This window comes from Zalophus californianus, chromosome 17 (genome assembly GCF_009762305.2).
Source record: "Zalophus californianus isolate mZalCal1 chromosome 17, mZalCal1.pri.v2, whole genome shotgun sequence".
Taxonomy (NCBI): Eukaryota; Metazoa; Chordata; class Mammalia; order Carnivora; family Otariidae; genus Zalophus; species Zalophus californianus.
This window is the reverse complement of record NC_045611.1, coordinates 29,062,849-29,078,717: the sequence shown is the minus strand read 5'-3', so window position 1 is coordinate 29,078,717 and position 15,869 is coordinate 29,062,849. Positions and strand designations below refer to the sequence as shown.

General features: G+C 38.8%; 2 long non-coding RNA genes across 2 annotated transcripts in view; both read right to left on the bottom strand.

Moving 5' to 3' along the window:
* Positions 1-10,952, bottom strand: part of LOC113936523 — a 43,457-nt gene extending 32,505 nt beyond the window's left edge. Inside the window, exons 1-2 of the long non-coding RNA XR_003524282.1 lie at positions 10,720-10,952; positions 475-631 (exon numbers count right to left, since the gene is read on the bottom strand). This is a non-coding gene — a long non-coding RNA (uncharacterized LOC113936523). The remainder of the gene's footprint in view (positions 1-474; positions 632-10,719) is intronic.
* A 2,606-nt stretch (positions 10,953-13,558) lies between these two features.
* The window catches only part of LOC113936437, a 10,439-nt gene continuing 8,128 nt past the window's right edge, over positions 13,559-15,869 (bottom strand). Inside the window, exon 3 of the long non-coding RNA XR_003524249.2 lies at positions 13,559-13,829. This is a non-coding gene — a long non-coding RNA (uncharacterized LOC113936437). The remainder of the gene's footprint in view (positions 13,830-15,869) is intronic.

Genomic DNA, 15,869 nt, shown 5'->3' with positions numbered 1-15,869 from the left:
GAGCCCCTTGGGGGCCGAGGGAGGTGACAAAGGCTGTATCTTCCTTCACCCCCTTGCCTGATGCTGGTTATGCCAGGCTTTTAGTGACCCCATTATTTTAGATTTTAATTGACGTGCCTATTTAGTTTAGGCATTTTCTAGAGTATATAACCGTGGAAACGAGCATGCTTGCCTTTAATGTCTACTGGCTTAATGCATGCATTCCTCTACCGTCTACAGCTCTATTAACTCAAAGACATTAGTAACCTGTGCAGTTTTCCACACAGGCTGCAAAGTCTAGACAGTCTATCTAGACCGTGGACATGCGTGTCCTTTGAAGTCCTAGCAGGACCCCAGTTTAGGAAAAGTTTAACTCGCCTCTCCAGCTGCAACATTCACACAGCCTACCCAAACCAGGGCAGGGCGAGGCTGCCATTCCAGAATCGCTTCACCGCAACGTTTCATTCCCAAACAGCTCCGCAGCAGGAATCTCACCGTGTCTGTCTCGTGAAGACCTGGGTTAAGGATTCATTTTACAAACACTCCCACGGTGTTCAGTGCGTGTCATGCATCTTTCACTTTACTGGTAAAGGACATTTCAAGCCTCTGCTACTGATAGGCAAGTAGAAGCCGATGACGCATTGTTTGTGCCCTTTGGAAAGGAAAAAGAAAAGAAAAGAAAGATCCAGTGATTTAGAAACTGTGAAGGTAAAGCTAGCGAGGCCTCTGAAGGGTCGTTCAGAGACAGCGCTGGAGCAGGGGGATATTCTCTGTCCTTTGAGCGGGGGTTGACGAGCTACAGCCCGTGGGCTAAAACGCAGCCTGCGGCCAGTCCTTGTAAATGTTACTGGAAGACTTTAGGGAAAGTGTCATTGGAACGCAGCCATACCCACTTGCCCGAGGCTGCTTTGGCAGCCCAGTGACCAAACAGTTGCAATGGACGCTGTCTGGCCCGCAAAGCCTAAAATAGTCACTCTGTGGCTCGTTAGAGAAAAAGCTTGCTAAGTAAGCCCTGCTTCCTTGGGGGCTGACTCTGAGAAGGCTGGGAATCCCAGGAAAGCTCCTCCATCCTGGAAGGCTACTGCTCCTACCCCCAACCTCGGTCATCCTCTACCCTGCTCTCCCCAGCCCCCGAGGTAGCCAATGCCGGTTCCAGAGTTATTTAGTGAGGAGGTGGCAGGGCCCGTTGGGGTCTACTCCAGGAAAGCAACCGCTGTGGGAGGAGGATGCATGGCTGGGACGGTAGACAAAGACACTAACTGCTAACGGAGTCCCCTGGTCCGGTGGTGAGCAGCCTTGCAAATGGCGCTGAGGGGCAGAGGAGTGGTAGGCGGGAAGGTGTCTCCATTGTAGGCAGATCACTCTGACAGCAGGGGTGAGGTAGAGGGAGGTGGGGGGTGTCTGCTCTCCCATATGCTGCTGTACCCTCCCCACCATGTCCACTCTGAAATTCCCTAATCGTCCGTCTCTAGGTACTCCAGGCACTTCGACCTTCTTCCCTGGGCACTCGGGGCATCTTCTTGGACAACTACAAAAATCTATCGTTTTTCACCCCAAATCATCATTTTTCTCAACTGCCTCTTTGTCCCATGCTTTTCCATCTATCTGTAGTGATGGACCAATGCTTTGCTGTTGTTCGATTTTGTTTCTAATTCCAATTTTCTGCAAATCGGTATTTTTGTAAAATACAAAATTGTGCCCTTGGATATCAGGGCAATGTCAAATTGCTATACAAATATCTCCAATCTTTTTCTTTTCTTTGGTATTTGTCTTGTCACAGGCTGATAATAAACATCTGTGTCAACGAATTCACTAAAGTTGCAGGATATAAAATTAATACACAAAAATCAGTAACATTTTTTTAAAGGAAACACCCATTTATTTTATTTTTTGTTTTTTCAAAGATTTCATTTATTTATTTGAAAGAGAGAGAGAATGAGGGAGAGCACATGAGAGGGGGGAGGGTCAGAGGCAGAAGCAGACGCCCCGCCGAGCAGGGAGCCCGATGTGGGACTCAATCCCGGGACTCCAGGATCATGACCCGAGCTGGAGGCAGTCGCTTAACCAACTGAGCCACCCAGGTGCCCAGTCAGTAGCATTTTTATACGCTAACAACAGATTTTCTGAAAAAGAAATTAAAAAAATCAGTCCCATTTTTAACAGCACTAAATACAATAAAATACTGATGAAAAAATTTAGCCAAGGACATTGATGAAAATATAAGACATTGATGAAAGAAATTAAAAAAGACACAAATAAATGGAAAGGTATCCTGTGTTCATGGATTGGAAAAATTGTTAAAATGTCAATATTACCAAAAGATTAAATGTAATCTCTACCAAGACTCCAATGGCATTTTTTTGCAGAAATACGAAAAACATTCCTAAAATTTATATGAAACCACAAAAGATCTCCTGAATAGCAAAAGTAATCCTGAGAAAGAACAAAGCAGGAGGCTTCACATTTCTGATTTCCTGATTTCAAGCTATATTATAAAGGCGTAATAATTAAACAGTATGGTACTTGCATTAAAAAACAAAAAGACCAATGGAACAGATTTGAGAGCCCAGAAATAAACCCAAACATATATGGTCAATTAATATTTAATAAGGGAGGCAGGAATAATTACTGGGGAATCATTAAATGGTGGTAGGAAGATTGGAAATTCAAATGTAAAAGAATGAAACTTGACCCCTATCTTTCACCATTCACAAAAATTACCTCAAAATGGATTAAAGACTTAAATATAAACCATGAAATTCCTAGAGGAAAACACGGGATAAAAGCTCCTTGGCTTGGGTCTTGGTAATGAATTTTTTAAAATCACACCTAAGCACAAGCAACAAAATAAAAAGCAAACAAGTGGACTATATCAAACTAAAAAGCTTTTACACAGCAAAAGAAACCATTAACAAAATGAAAAGATGACCTATGGAAGGGGGAAAAGTATTTGCATATATCTGAAGTTTCTATATAACTGACAAGAAGTTAATATCCTATATATATATATATATATAATATATAAAGATTTCATACAACTCAATAGCAAAACAAAATAGACAAATAAAACCCAAAATAAACAAATAATCCAATTATAACATGGGCAAAAACTTGAATAGACTTTTTTCCAAAGAAGATATAGGAATGCCCAACACATACATGAAAAGATGCTCACCATCACTAGTCATTAGGGGAAGCAAATGAAAACCACAATGAGATATCATGTCACACCTGTTAGAATGACTATCACCAAAAAGACAACAGATAACAAATGCTGGCATGGATGTGAAGAAAAAGGAACCCTTGTGCACTGTTGGTGGGATTACAAAGTAGTACAGCCACTATGGAAAATAGTATGGAGTTTCCTCAAAAAATTAAAAATAAAACTACTAATAATCCATCAATTCACTTGCTGGGAATATATCCAAAGGAAACCAAGACACTAACTTAAAAAGACACCTGCACCCTCATGTTCATAGGAACATTATTTATAAAAGCCAAGACATGGAGAGAACTAAGAATCCACTGATCCATCCATCATAGATAGAACTACAAGGAGAAATAAATGAATCCACTAGTAGCATTGAAGACTTTAACACTTCTATCATAATGAACAGACCCAGCAGTTAGAAAATCAGAAAGGACATAGTTGAATTCAACACCACCATCAATAAACTAGATATAAGGGACATCTATTGATTATTTCATCCAACAACACCAGAATACACATTCTTCTCAAGCTCACATGGAACATTCACCTAAGGTACGCCACATTCTGGGCCATAAAACACACCTTAACAAATTCAAAAGAATAGGACTCATACAATATATGCTCCCAAACTACACTGGAATTAAACTTAGTGAAACCAATAAGATAGCTGAAAGACTCAAAGTACTTGAAAATTAAATAACACATGGGTCAAAGAAGAAATCTCAAGAGAAATTTCAAAACATTTTGAACTAAATGAAAATGAAAACACAACTTGGCAAAATTTGTGGGGTGGAAGGAAAGCAGAGCTTAGAGGAAAATTCATAGCTTTTGAATGCATATATTAGAAAAAAAGAAAGTTCTAAAAACAATAATCTAAGTTTCCACCTTAGGAAATTAGAGAGAGAAGAGCAAGTTAAATCCAAGCAGAAGAAAAGAAATAATAAAAATTAGAGCAGAAATCAATTAAATTAAAACCAAGAAATCAATAGAGAAAATCAATGAAACCAAAAGCTAGTTCTTTGAAAAAGATAAATGAAACTAGTAATCCTCTAGCCAAGCTAATTAAGAAAAAAGGAGAGGGAATACAAATTACTAATATCATAAGTGAAAAGGGAGACATCAATACAGATCCAATGGACACTAAAAGGATAATAAAGGAATATTATGAATATCATGCTCACAAATTTAACAATCTAGATGAAGCAGACCAATCCCTTAAAAGACACAATCTGCCAAAACTTACCCAAGAATAAACAAACAATCTGAATAGGCCTCTATCTATTCAAGAAATTGAATCAATAATTAATAATCTTCCAAAACAGAAAACACTAGGCCCAGATGGGTTCACTGGCGAATTTTACCAAACATTTAAGAAAGAAATTATACCAATTCTCTTCAGTCTCTTTTGGAAGACAGAAGCAGAGGGAAAACTTCCTAACTCATTCTATGAGGTCAACATTACCATAGTACAAAAAAAAAAAAAAAAAACCAGAAAAGACGTTTAGACATTATAAAAAAGAAAACTATAAACCAATATCTCTCATGAACATAGATGCAAAAATCCTCAACAAAATACTGACAAATTGAATCTAACAATGTATAAAAAGAATTATATAACACAGGTGCAGAATTATACACCATGGCTGTATAAATGGGATTTATGCCAGGTGAGCAAGGCTGGTTCAACATCAGAAAATCAATTAATGTAATCCATCACATCAACAGGCTAAAAAAGAAAAAATGTCACATGATCTTATTGATATATCCAGAAAAAGCATCTGATGAAATCCTACACTCATTCATGATAAAAAACTCTCAGTAAATTAATAGAGTAGAATTTCCTCAGTTTCATAAAGCATGTCAGCAAAAACCACTGCAGCTAACATCATACTTTGTGGTGAAAAAACAAAAGCTTTACCACTGAGATTAGGAGAAGACAAGGATGTCCCAACTCACCACTCCTTCTCAGCGTTGTACTAGAAGTCCTAACTAATGTAGTAAGACAGGAAAAAGAAATAAAAGGTATACAGATTGGGAAGGAAGAAATAAAACTGTGTATGCAGATGGCAAGATTATCTATGTAGAAAATTGAAAAGAATCAATAGCCCCCCAAAACCCTGTGATTAATAAACAATTACAGCAAGATAGGAGGATACAAGTTCAATATAGAAAAGTCAATTGCTTTCTTCTATGCCAGCAATGAATAAGTGGAATTTGAAATTATAATTATAATGAAATACTTAGGTATAAATCTAACAAAATGTGTACAAGTTCTATATGAGGAAAACTACAAATCTCTGATGAGAGAAATAAAAGAAAAACTAAATAAATGAAGAGATAGCTCATGTTCATGGATAGGAAGACTCAATATTATCAAGATGTCAGTTTTTCTCAACCTGATCCATAGACTCCATGCAATCCCAATCAAAATTCCAGCAAGTTATTTGTGGCTATAGACAAACTGATTCTAAAATTTATATGGAGAGGCAAAGATGCAGCATAGCTAACACAAGATTGAAAGAGAAGAACAAAGCTGGAGGGCTGACACTACTCACTGGAAGACTTACTAAGAAGATACTAATCAAGACAGTGTAGCACTGGTGAAAGAACGGATAAATAGATCAATGGAATAGAATAGAAAGCCTAGAAACAGATCCATGTAAATCTAGTCAACAGATCTTTGATGAAATACACGGAGCAAAGAGAGTCTTTTCAACAAATGATGCTGGAACAAGTGGACATCCAGATGCAAAAAAGTGAATCTAGACACAGACATTTAGCCATTCACAGTGGGTCACAGACCTAAATGTAAAACATAAAATTATAAAACTCCTAGTAGATAATATAGGAGAAAGTCTGGATGACATCAGATTTGATAATAACTTTTTACATACTGCTAAAAGCATGATCCATGAGAGAAAGAACTGGTAAGTTGGATTTCATTAAAATCAAAATTTTTTGCTCTGTGAAAGACACCATCCAGAGAGTGAAAAGACAAGCCACAGACTTGGAGAAAACATTTGCAAAAGGATATCTGATAAAGGGCAGTTATCCAAAATAGACAAAGAATCCTTAAAACTCAGCAAGAAGAAAATGAGCAACCCAATTTAAAAATGGGCCAAAGACCTTATCAGGTACCTCCACAAAGAAGATATACAGCTGGCAAATAAGCATATGAAAAGATACTATAGGTCATCCGTGAACTGCAAATTAAAAGAATTATGGGATACCACTACACACCTATTAGGATGGCCAAAATCCAAAGCATTGACACCACCAAGTTCTGGTGATGATATGGAGCAACAAGAACTCTCATTCATTGTTGATGGGAATGGACAATGGTATAACCACTTTTGCAAGCCAGTTTGGCAACTAAATATAAAACTAAATACTCTTACCATACATTCCAGCAATGGCCCTCCTTGGTATTTACCCAAAGGAGTTGAAAATTTATGTCCACACAAAAACCTGCACACAGATATTTATAGCAGCTTAATTCATAATTGCCAAAACTTGGAAACAACCAAGATGTCCTTCATTAGGTGAGTGCATAATCTGTGGTACATCCACACAATGGAGTATTATTCAGCCCTAAAAAAGAAATGAGCTATCAAACTATGAAAACACATAGAGGAACCTTAAGTGCAGATTACTAAGAGAGAGAAGTCAATTTGGAAAGGCTACATACTGTGTGATTCCAACTATATGACATCTGGAAAAGACAAAACTACAGAGACAGGAAAAGGTCAGTGGTTGACAAGAGTTTGTAGGGAGGAGGAAGGAGGGATGAATAGGTGGAGCACAGGATTTTAGGGCAGTGAAACTATTCTGTATGACGCTATAATGGTGGATACATATCATTATACATTTGTCCAAGCCCACAGAATGTCCAACACCAAGAAGGAACCCTAATGTCAACGATGGACTTTGGCTGATTATGATGTGTAAATGTACTGACTTGAATTTTTGACTTTGAAAACCTTGACATCCACTGAGAAGCTGAATTAGTGCACATTTTGATTGTAACACCAAATTAGATCGTTTTTTGAGCAAACCACGATATGTTATTTCTATACCTTTTCCATGCCCAACCTCACTACTGTCCATCATTTTTCAGAATGGGTAGCTTGTCTCCTATCTAGCTAACCACTTCTTTTCTCTTTTCCATTTTCTCCCAATTTCTTAGCTATCTTCTGCATCTTAAAAATCTCCCTCTTTGCTTAATTTCTTTTCTTCAATTGCTCCCATTCTAAAATGTTCCCTGTAGACTCAGTCTCTCCCACTAAGCTCTGCTCAGAATATTCCCTCCTCTGCCAAGCTTGTAGAAAGATGTGTCTGTAGAAATGTGGCTTTATGTTAGCTTTCTCTGCTCTCGCTTTCCATTTATCACACGTAATCTGGCTTTCTAGTTACCCAAAGGGCTAGATTTGATGGTTTTCAATCTCACTGGACTTAACCACACTGTGTATGTTGCAGTGTCTTCAGCTTCTGAGATGCTGCTGTCCCTGGGTTCTTTGGCCTCTGACCCTGTTGCTTTTGTAGACCACCTCCCTTGATGTACCTCTCAAAGGTGACTGCTCTCTGGGGCACAGCCTTCCCTTCAGGACAGTTCCCTTACTCGAACCTTGGTCTCAGATTTTCAGCTGTCTACTGGGACAGCTCCCCATCACCCCTCTGTCCTCTCTGCCCTGAGTCTACTTCTTCCCATGCCCTCCTGAACATGTACTGGTTCATAACATCACTCTTGCCCTAGTTACGAGATCAGGTCAAGTGTTACTCTCATAGCTTCTATCAGGTTGGGTCAGTTTTACCTTCTAAAACCTCTTAAATCCCACACCTCAGTCTGTTCCTACTATCACGCACAGCCTCCCCCAATACCAACATTCCCCACCACGGTGGGACATTTGTTAGGATTGATGAGCCTACATTTACTAGCCCCTCAAAACCAACTGTTTGGACCACATGGTGTCTTTTGTTCCCATCAGACCCACTCTCTTGGGATCTCAGTCCCAGAACACCGACACCACGACCTGATCGCTTAAGTCCTGTGGACACCCTCGTTGTCATACTTTTCCTTCACCCTCATGTGAAACCAGTCACCAAGCCCTTTTATTTCTAGCATCTCAGTGTTTCCCATCAATCCTTCAACACCTCTCCTTCCCTTGTCCCTCTCCTAACTTAGACAACTGTTCCCTCCCTCTTGAACACTTACCAGCAACCATCAGCCAACTAGTCTCTCACCACCCCATCTTGCTGGCCTCCAGGGCACTCCCCCGCCAGCCACCACCAAAGAGGTATCTGTAGAATGCCCACCTGATCAGGTGGACCTAAGATGAAATCGAAGCTCCCCTCGCCAGGCAGATTAAACCCCTTTGCAGCCCGGCCCTGCTGCCTCTCATCTCTCTTTCCCATCATCCCCCACACCCTTCCTGCTTGGCTCCAACTTCTCAGACTCACAAATGCATCAGGCTCTCCTGCTCTTCGGTCTTTGCTCCCCTTGCCTGGAGCCCTCTTCCTTCAGGGCTCAACCGTAATGTCCCTCTGCTCTGGGAAGCCTTCCTTGACCTTGTCCATCGTCTATCAGGCTTGGTTAGGAACTGTGCCCCTGTGGTCCCACAGCATCTGGCTTTCCCTCTTACTGTGCTGGGCTGAAATGGTGAAATGATCTGTTTAAGCCCCGTCTCCATAGTAGAGGCCAAGCCCTGCGGTCCATGAGCAAACACTGCCTGATGTCCACCATTTCGTCTCCAGGCCTGAGCCCCACGCTCACTTTACTGAATTCAGGGAACAGGTCGGATTCATATCTGGCTCCCTGGATTTATCACAACGCTTAGGATCAGCAGGTAGGCGTACATAGTAGTGAACAAATACGATTTTCTACTGGCTGAAATTCAGTTCTGAGATTAACACGCTTGAACTTGCTACTTATACCCATGTTTGGTGCCCGAATGTCGGTATGCCCTGCGCAGATGGCAAATAGACATTTATTTCTGACATACATAGAATAAGATAGACCAAGAATCGGATTGTGATACAGAACCAGGGACAGGCGTCTTCAAGTTGGCTGCATTTACCCTTTGCTTTAGATTCCAAAGATCCTCATTACTTCTAGCTAGTCATTTCATCCTGCTGGGACTCAGTTTCTTCATATGTAAAATGAGTCTTTCCCAGCTTCAAAAGCCTGCAAGAGGAAGTGGCCTGCTATTCTTATGCATTGAGTTCGAAAGGTATTTTGAATAAGAAGGCTTCTGGAAAAAAATAAAATACTCTACCAAGGCGTCTTGCAACTCTCACTGCAGTGTGTTCATACATAAAAGTTTAAAGATGGCGAGTGGGTTAAGGTAATTTAGCAATAAGTTGTTCTAAAAACATTTTGTGGAGAATATATATATATATATAAACAATTATAGACAAAATTATAAAGTGCCTGGTATTTTAAAACACTATACAGAGAATACAGCAATCATGGCGGAGTCAGGAAGTCTAGTGGTAACCAACCTATGATTTGCAGTATTTGTAAAAAAAATCTTAAAAAACTGACTAAAACTGCACTGTTTTATTTTTTAAACTGCTGAACAATATTACAAGATGATTCCACAATGCTTCCTCTTCATATATACTCAAAACTTTTAAGTCGCTGACCTAGTGTAGCTCTTCCACAAAATACGATTCGTGTTGGCGATGTCATAGAGTCGGGTATACTGGGATCAATATTATTACATATAAACCCTGAGTACCTTAATTTTTGTCTTAATTTAATTTACCTTAATTTACTTAGCACTGAGTACCTTAATTTAATGTCTTTTATAATCACTTTGATCAAATCTACGATTTATACAAATGTAAAGAAACTAATAGCCCTTAGGTCTCTTCCTTTTCCAAGTTCCCAAGTTCAAGGGGCCTTGGTGATATTAGAACTTCCTATTTTAGTTTCCTAAAATTAGACGCCTATTTAGAAAAGGCCCTTAACAATCTTACCACCTTAAGCACTTAAAAAAAAAAGAGAGCAGAAATACTTGTATTTTCTTAGCTTACTCAAAATTGTTCCTTAGTAAAGCCATCAGCTCTCTCTCTACGTTACAAATCTTTTCTTGATGTAAAGGTTTATCTATATGTGCTCTTGCAGTTTTCATTTTGGAGCTTTAAGAACTTTAAGTTCTTTTGTTATTTAAAGCCCAAAATAAACAAAAATCGTAAGAAGTATGATAGTCTTATAGATTATGCATTTAAGACACCAGAAAAGTATAAAACCTCTTATTCCTTATCAAACATGAAGGGAGGGAAATAAAATATTTTGTTTTACACACACACACACACACACACACACACACACACGCAAACAGATGGAGGCTTAAAAGCTGAAACATACTTCCAAGCCCTAGTTTTAGGAGGAAGAGTATCCATTTGTTTTTTTCCCTCAAACCCATGTATTTAAATGCAAGTATGACTCTTTTAAACAGCATGCCTCATTTCTGGTGAGTTCCTAAAACATGGGAAGCTCTTAAATAGACTTTTGGCCAGTGACGTACCCCTTCGGTGCCCCAGAAATTCTAGCCGGACCAGATTCCACTCCACTTTCAACAAACCACACACGAGCTCATTTCCGTCTCTTTGCTGATATCCTCCTCCGTATCACGTGTATGCTCCTTCAAAATTCATCTGTCATTTCCCCTGTGAGGCCTGCTCGGCAGTTCCAGCTGGCCTAGGCTTTCTCCTGAGTTCTGAAGGTTCTGGATTTCTAGTAATGCACAGTCATGTTGGTCTCTCAGTTTCTTTTTACTTTCTCCCCTGTCCCCACCCCCTAATCTATGCCCTATGAGGACCAGGCTAAGAGAAGAGGGGGACTGTATTGCCTATTGCTTTCTTTGCTCTTCAGTTCCCAGCACCTAGAGCTGCCAGAACATGGGGTGCTTCTATAGCTGCGTAATGATGAGTGACCTCCTGGTATTTAAAGCTTGCACGTGCACATGCTATCTTTTATCCAGGTCCTTTTTAAGGGCAAGGCCTATTTTATTGTCTTAGGTCATTTTTATCACTGTGGTCATAAACATAACGGGCTAAAGATAGAAACTATATTTAGAAGCACTGAAAGATTGGGGTCCTCTGAGCCTAGTGCCTCACTTGAAAAAGTTAAAGATTTATAATATTGACTTTTGTTAGCAGGATCACTGTAAACCAGTAAATGATATCCAATGCTTCTAAAAACGAAATGGAGCTCAGTCTTTGATGAGAATTCTAAAGTCAATATATATAATGGTGAAAAATCAGAGTAAAAATGGTCCTCGAAAAATCTTTTCCGTGGGTCTCCCCCCAAATATAGCATGCATGGTTTTGTACATGTCTCCTTATGTCGAGGTAAATATAATAAAACAGTATAATTTCCACTAGGGTTGGGAACAGAGCTGTTTCTTCCAGTAAGCATCGTATAAAGTAGCTGCATTCTTAGGGGTCGTGTAGTAGGAAAAGACACTTTTTGGTTTTTATTCCTTTCTTTTTCTTACAAACACAAGTCTTATGGTCGAATTAAATGAGCATGAAATGCAACACTACTGAAAACCAACTGTTAAGTTGTTAAGATAATGGATTAATTCTACAAATAAAAACTCCAGGCAAGGGGACAGTGACAAAAGCATGAGTCTATCAGTTCGGAAGCTATTACAATATATCCTTGAATGCCAAGTCTCTACTAACACTTAGAAAACTCCCCCCTACATTTCTCCAAGTAACCCGTCAGCTCTGCAGCATCTTCTCTACAGTATATCTCTACCTTTATGTAAAAATTGTTTACCTCCCCCCCACCAAAAAAAAAAAAAGCAGCAATTTTTTTTCAAAAGTACTTCTCTAAAAAGAAGAACAAAATCTAGGTTGTGGAGAACTGTTTTTGATATCTGGCTACAAGTTATTCGAGATAGTCTGCATATTTTAAAATCAGAAACAAATCCAGTTATAGCAAAGCCACCGCAAAAATGTCGATGTCCGCCTTGTCTCCCCTCTTCCACACGTACAAAATCAAGTCCAGTCATAAAAAAGAAAGACTCTATGTAATTATCATATGACCCACAATTGCACTCCTGGGCATTTTTCCCAGGAAAAATGAAAACTTATGTTCACACAAAAACCTGTACACGAATGTTTATAGCAGTTTTATTCGTAACAGTCAGGAACTGGAACCAAGCCTGAAGTCCTGACCGGTGAATGGTTAAACAATCTGCGGGACCACCAGACCCTGGAATACTACCCGACGATAAAAAAGAACAAAGTCCTGAGAAGTGCAACTTGAATCTCCAGAAAAAATATGCTGAGTGAGAAAGGCCAGTCCCCCACGGTAGCACACACTAGAGTCCCACTTACAGCACACTCTGGCAAAGACCAAACGATAGAGATGGGGAACAGGCGAGTGGTTGCCAGGGTTAAGGAGAGGGGCAGGGGAGAAGGGCGTATGGGTACGAAAGGGTAACAGGAGGAATCCCTGCGGGAACGGGAACATTCTGTACCGTGACTGTGTCAACGTAAACGCCCAGGCCGCAATACTATTATACTACATATTACAAGTATCACTATTGGGCAAAACTGGGTAAAAAGTACAACGGATCCCTCCATTAGTTAGCACAACTGCCTGTGAAATCTGTACTTATCTTGAAATATAAAGTTTAGTTAAAAATTTAAAAAGAAATATTCTAGCCTAATAAATTTACTTGACCATATTGAAACCCGAGCTGAAGAATACATCACAGCATCTTTGATGCTTTCTAAAAACTACAGAAGTGGATAGAGTACAAATGGGGTCAAGCGCAAAATAGTGACCCACAGCCGCTTCTACAGGTGTCACCAGCATCTGTGCATCTCCCATTTCCTCACCAAGGACTGTCTCTGATCAGACAGACGCCGTCGCGGTGTTCACACGGCAGAGGCCAGAGGATTGAATCATTCTGTTGTCCTACAGCTGCCACAGGCCACAGCAAGGCATTTCCCAATGGCAAGGCAACCCATGATTAGTCTACACAAATGTAAGAATGCTGTGAGAGAACTGGATGTCACCTTATTTACATAAATCAAATATTCAAACATGTAACAAATGATCTGCCTGTTAAGGCAACATTTTCTTGTATCTGAGTTGAGAGAATAGATTTTGTGAGGAGAACTGTTCTATTCCAGGGGGACTAATATAGAGAAATAAAATATATGTATGGATTCCTTTCAAGTCTTTTTCTTCTCCTGTAAATGTAATAGTTGTACCGGCGACGTTGGACCATTAGAAGAATCGCTATGATGGAGACAGGGATTTTTTTTTTTTTTTTTGGAGCCCTCTTTTTCAAGTACAAACATTCATTCAATCCAATAAAGACATTTTAGAAGAAAAGTCAACATATAGAATTGATTTTATTTTTTTCTATACTTTGATTCAAACAGAAAATGTTTGGTGATACTCTACAATACTAATCATTTCAAATAAAATGGATGGTGAAGAAGAGTATGACTTTCTTCCGCATAACAACTGAGGATCTGAATTGGAAAAATATTTTTGTCTATAAATAGGAATATCCAAAACAATTTAAACCTCTTGAGCACTTGACTGTTCCAGGTCCTCTGCATCTAGATTGAACAGACCACAGGAAGTTTCAAAGCCCGATAGCTGAATCTAAAAGGAAAAAAAAAAAGAGATTCATTTAGTTGTCATGATCACTGTCACCATCAATCCCTAATATCTCAGACTTACCGGACCGCACTCAACTTCACCATGCTGCTTTCTGCTTGGGAGAAGACAAATCACTAATCAATTAGGTACACTAATTAAAAACGCTACCTTTAGGAGGTGTTTTCATACCTTAGTAATAGGGGTGAGTATTTCCTCTCACTGCTGACTTTGAAACCTTTTCGCTATCACATTAGGCAGGATGCACTGAACATTTGCAAACACTTAATGCTACAGTCTACATACACTATCGAATTGCCCTCCAAAAGTGGTGGTACGATTCTGCAACTGGTTGAGGTCACATGGAAAATAGAATTATATGCTAATTTGTTCCTATATTAAGTTATCATAGAAGGTCAGACCAAACACAGCAAAATGAATTCTGGAAAAAAAATTAACTAAGTAGACTGGTATGTACCATATCAAAGTAAACTGTTTATCTTAATAGATACGAATACAAGAAAGATTTTTTTTAAATGAGGGCATTTTCTCCTTTTCAAAAAATAAATGTCTTAACTAACCCCTGGCAATGACTTGCGTGATTTGAAAACACTCTATATAAATAATTTTTCCCTAAAGAAGAACAAGGGCAGAGTATTTTTTTTCAAGGGGGAGAAAATGGAGAAGGGCATCGTATCCAAAAGAGAGTAATTTCCCCAGAAGAAGCTTTCCTTTATTGACATATTTATTAAAACTTACCTCACATAAGTAGTTGTACATAAGCACTGTAAAATGAACACACAGGTTTAAACTACATGATGGGGTGGAGAGGTGCTGACTATAATACATGTATTATTTAGCTCCAAAATAAACTAAACAACAATATAGATGCTTTCATTAGCCTAGATTTGTCTGAAAAAAAAATGTTTTATTTTTAAAAAAACTATTGTGAAAAAAACCCTACATTCATTTCTTTTTCTGGAAGTTATATCTATAGATATCGCCTTATCCATGGATAAGCTGTACAGATGCTACATCAACTTAAAAAAAAACAACTATAAAGCAAACTGATTGAAGAATTTGTGGGCTACCAGTTTTGTATATGATGATGGTGTTCTCCTCACAGTTCTGTTTTCAAAGGTCCACTTATAGGAAAAGGGAAAGAATCTGGGTGAAGGGGTGAAGGAGAAATGAAATCTTACAGCATTTGAAACCATGGGACCAGTATTTTATAAAGCATCCAATCTACTGCAGAACACAACTAAGATGAGTGACAGAGATCATCTGTGTCACACCCTTAGGCAAAATCCTGGGGAAGAAAAAAACGGTAATTTTTTGTGCTAGAGTCTACCCTTTTTTCCGCTAAAAGACAGGTTTATATTTTTCATTTTATTGCAACATTTCCAATGCCATCCTATAAGAGAACGAGTGCTCACAAAAAGCCATCTGAATTTTCTTTCACTCGGAACTCATTTTTAATTTTTAGAGGAACTTTACCTACTACTTTTTTAATAAGATGCCATTACTATTAGTTATCATAAGATATGCTGGATTCCCATGAAGTATCAGTTTGACATCTTGCTCAAATACTTACTTTTCTGCTATTTATTACCAGCAATGTTTACCCTATTTTCTCCTAACCAAGTTAGATATGAAGATACTTCTTCAGGCACAAAGTCTTCAGGCTCCTTGATGGATTATAAAATACAGCTATATACTTCTCCACTACTATTCTTGTTTGAAGGACCTTACGTGTCGGGATCTTAATCTATAAAAAGTTGAGAATTACATTCAAAAAAGGGAAGGGAAGTTGGACAAAAATGAAAACATGCACTGATGCCTAAGTAAATTAATCTTCATTCCCACTGAAAGCAATCTGATGTCCAGGGACTGGGAATTATTCTACCATAAAATACGGCACATTAAATACTACAATAACCCATTTGAGATGTCCTAAGATAATGATTATGTCATCTACAAATGATCGTACATATAGTTATATTTCAATATTCATTACTGGAGGTTCTAATGCAAAATATGTTGAAA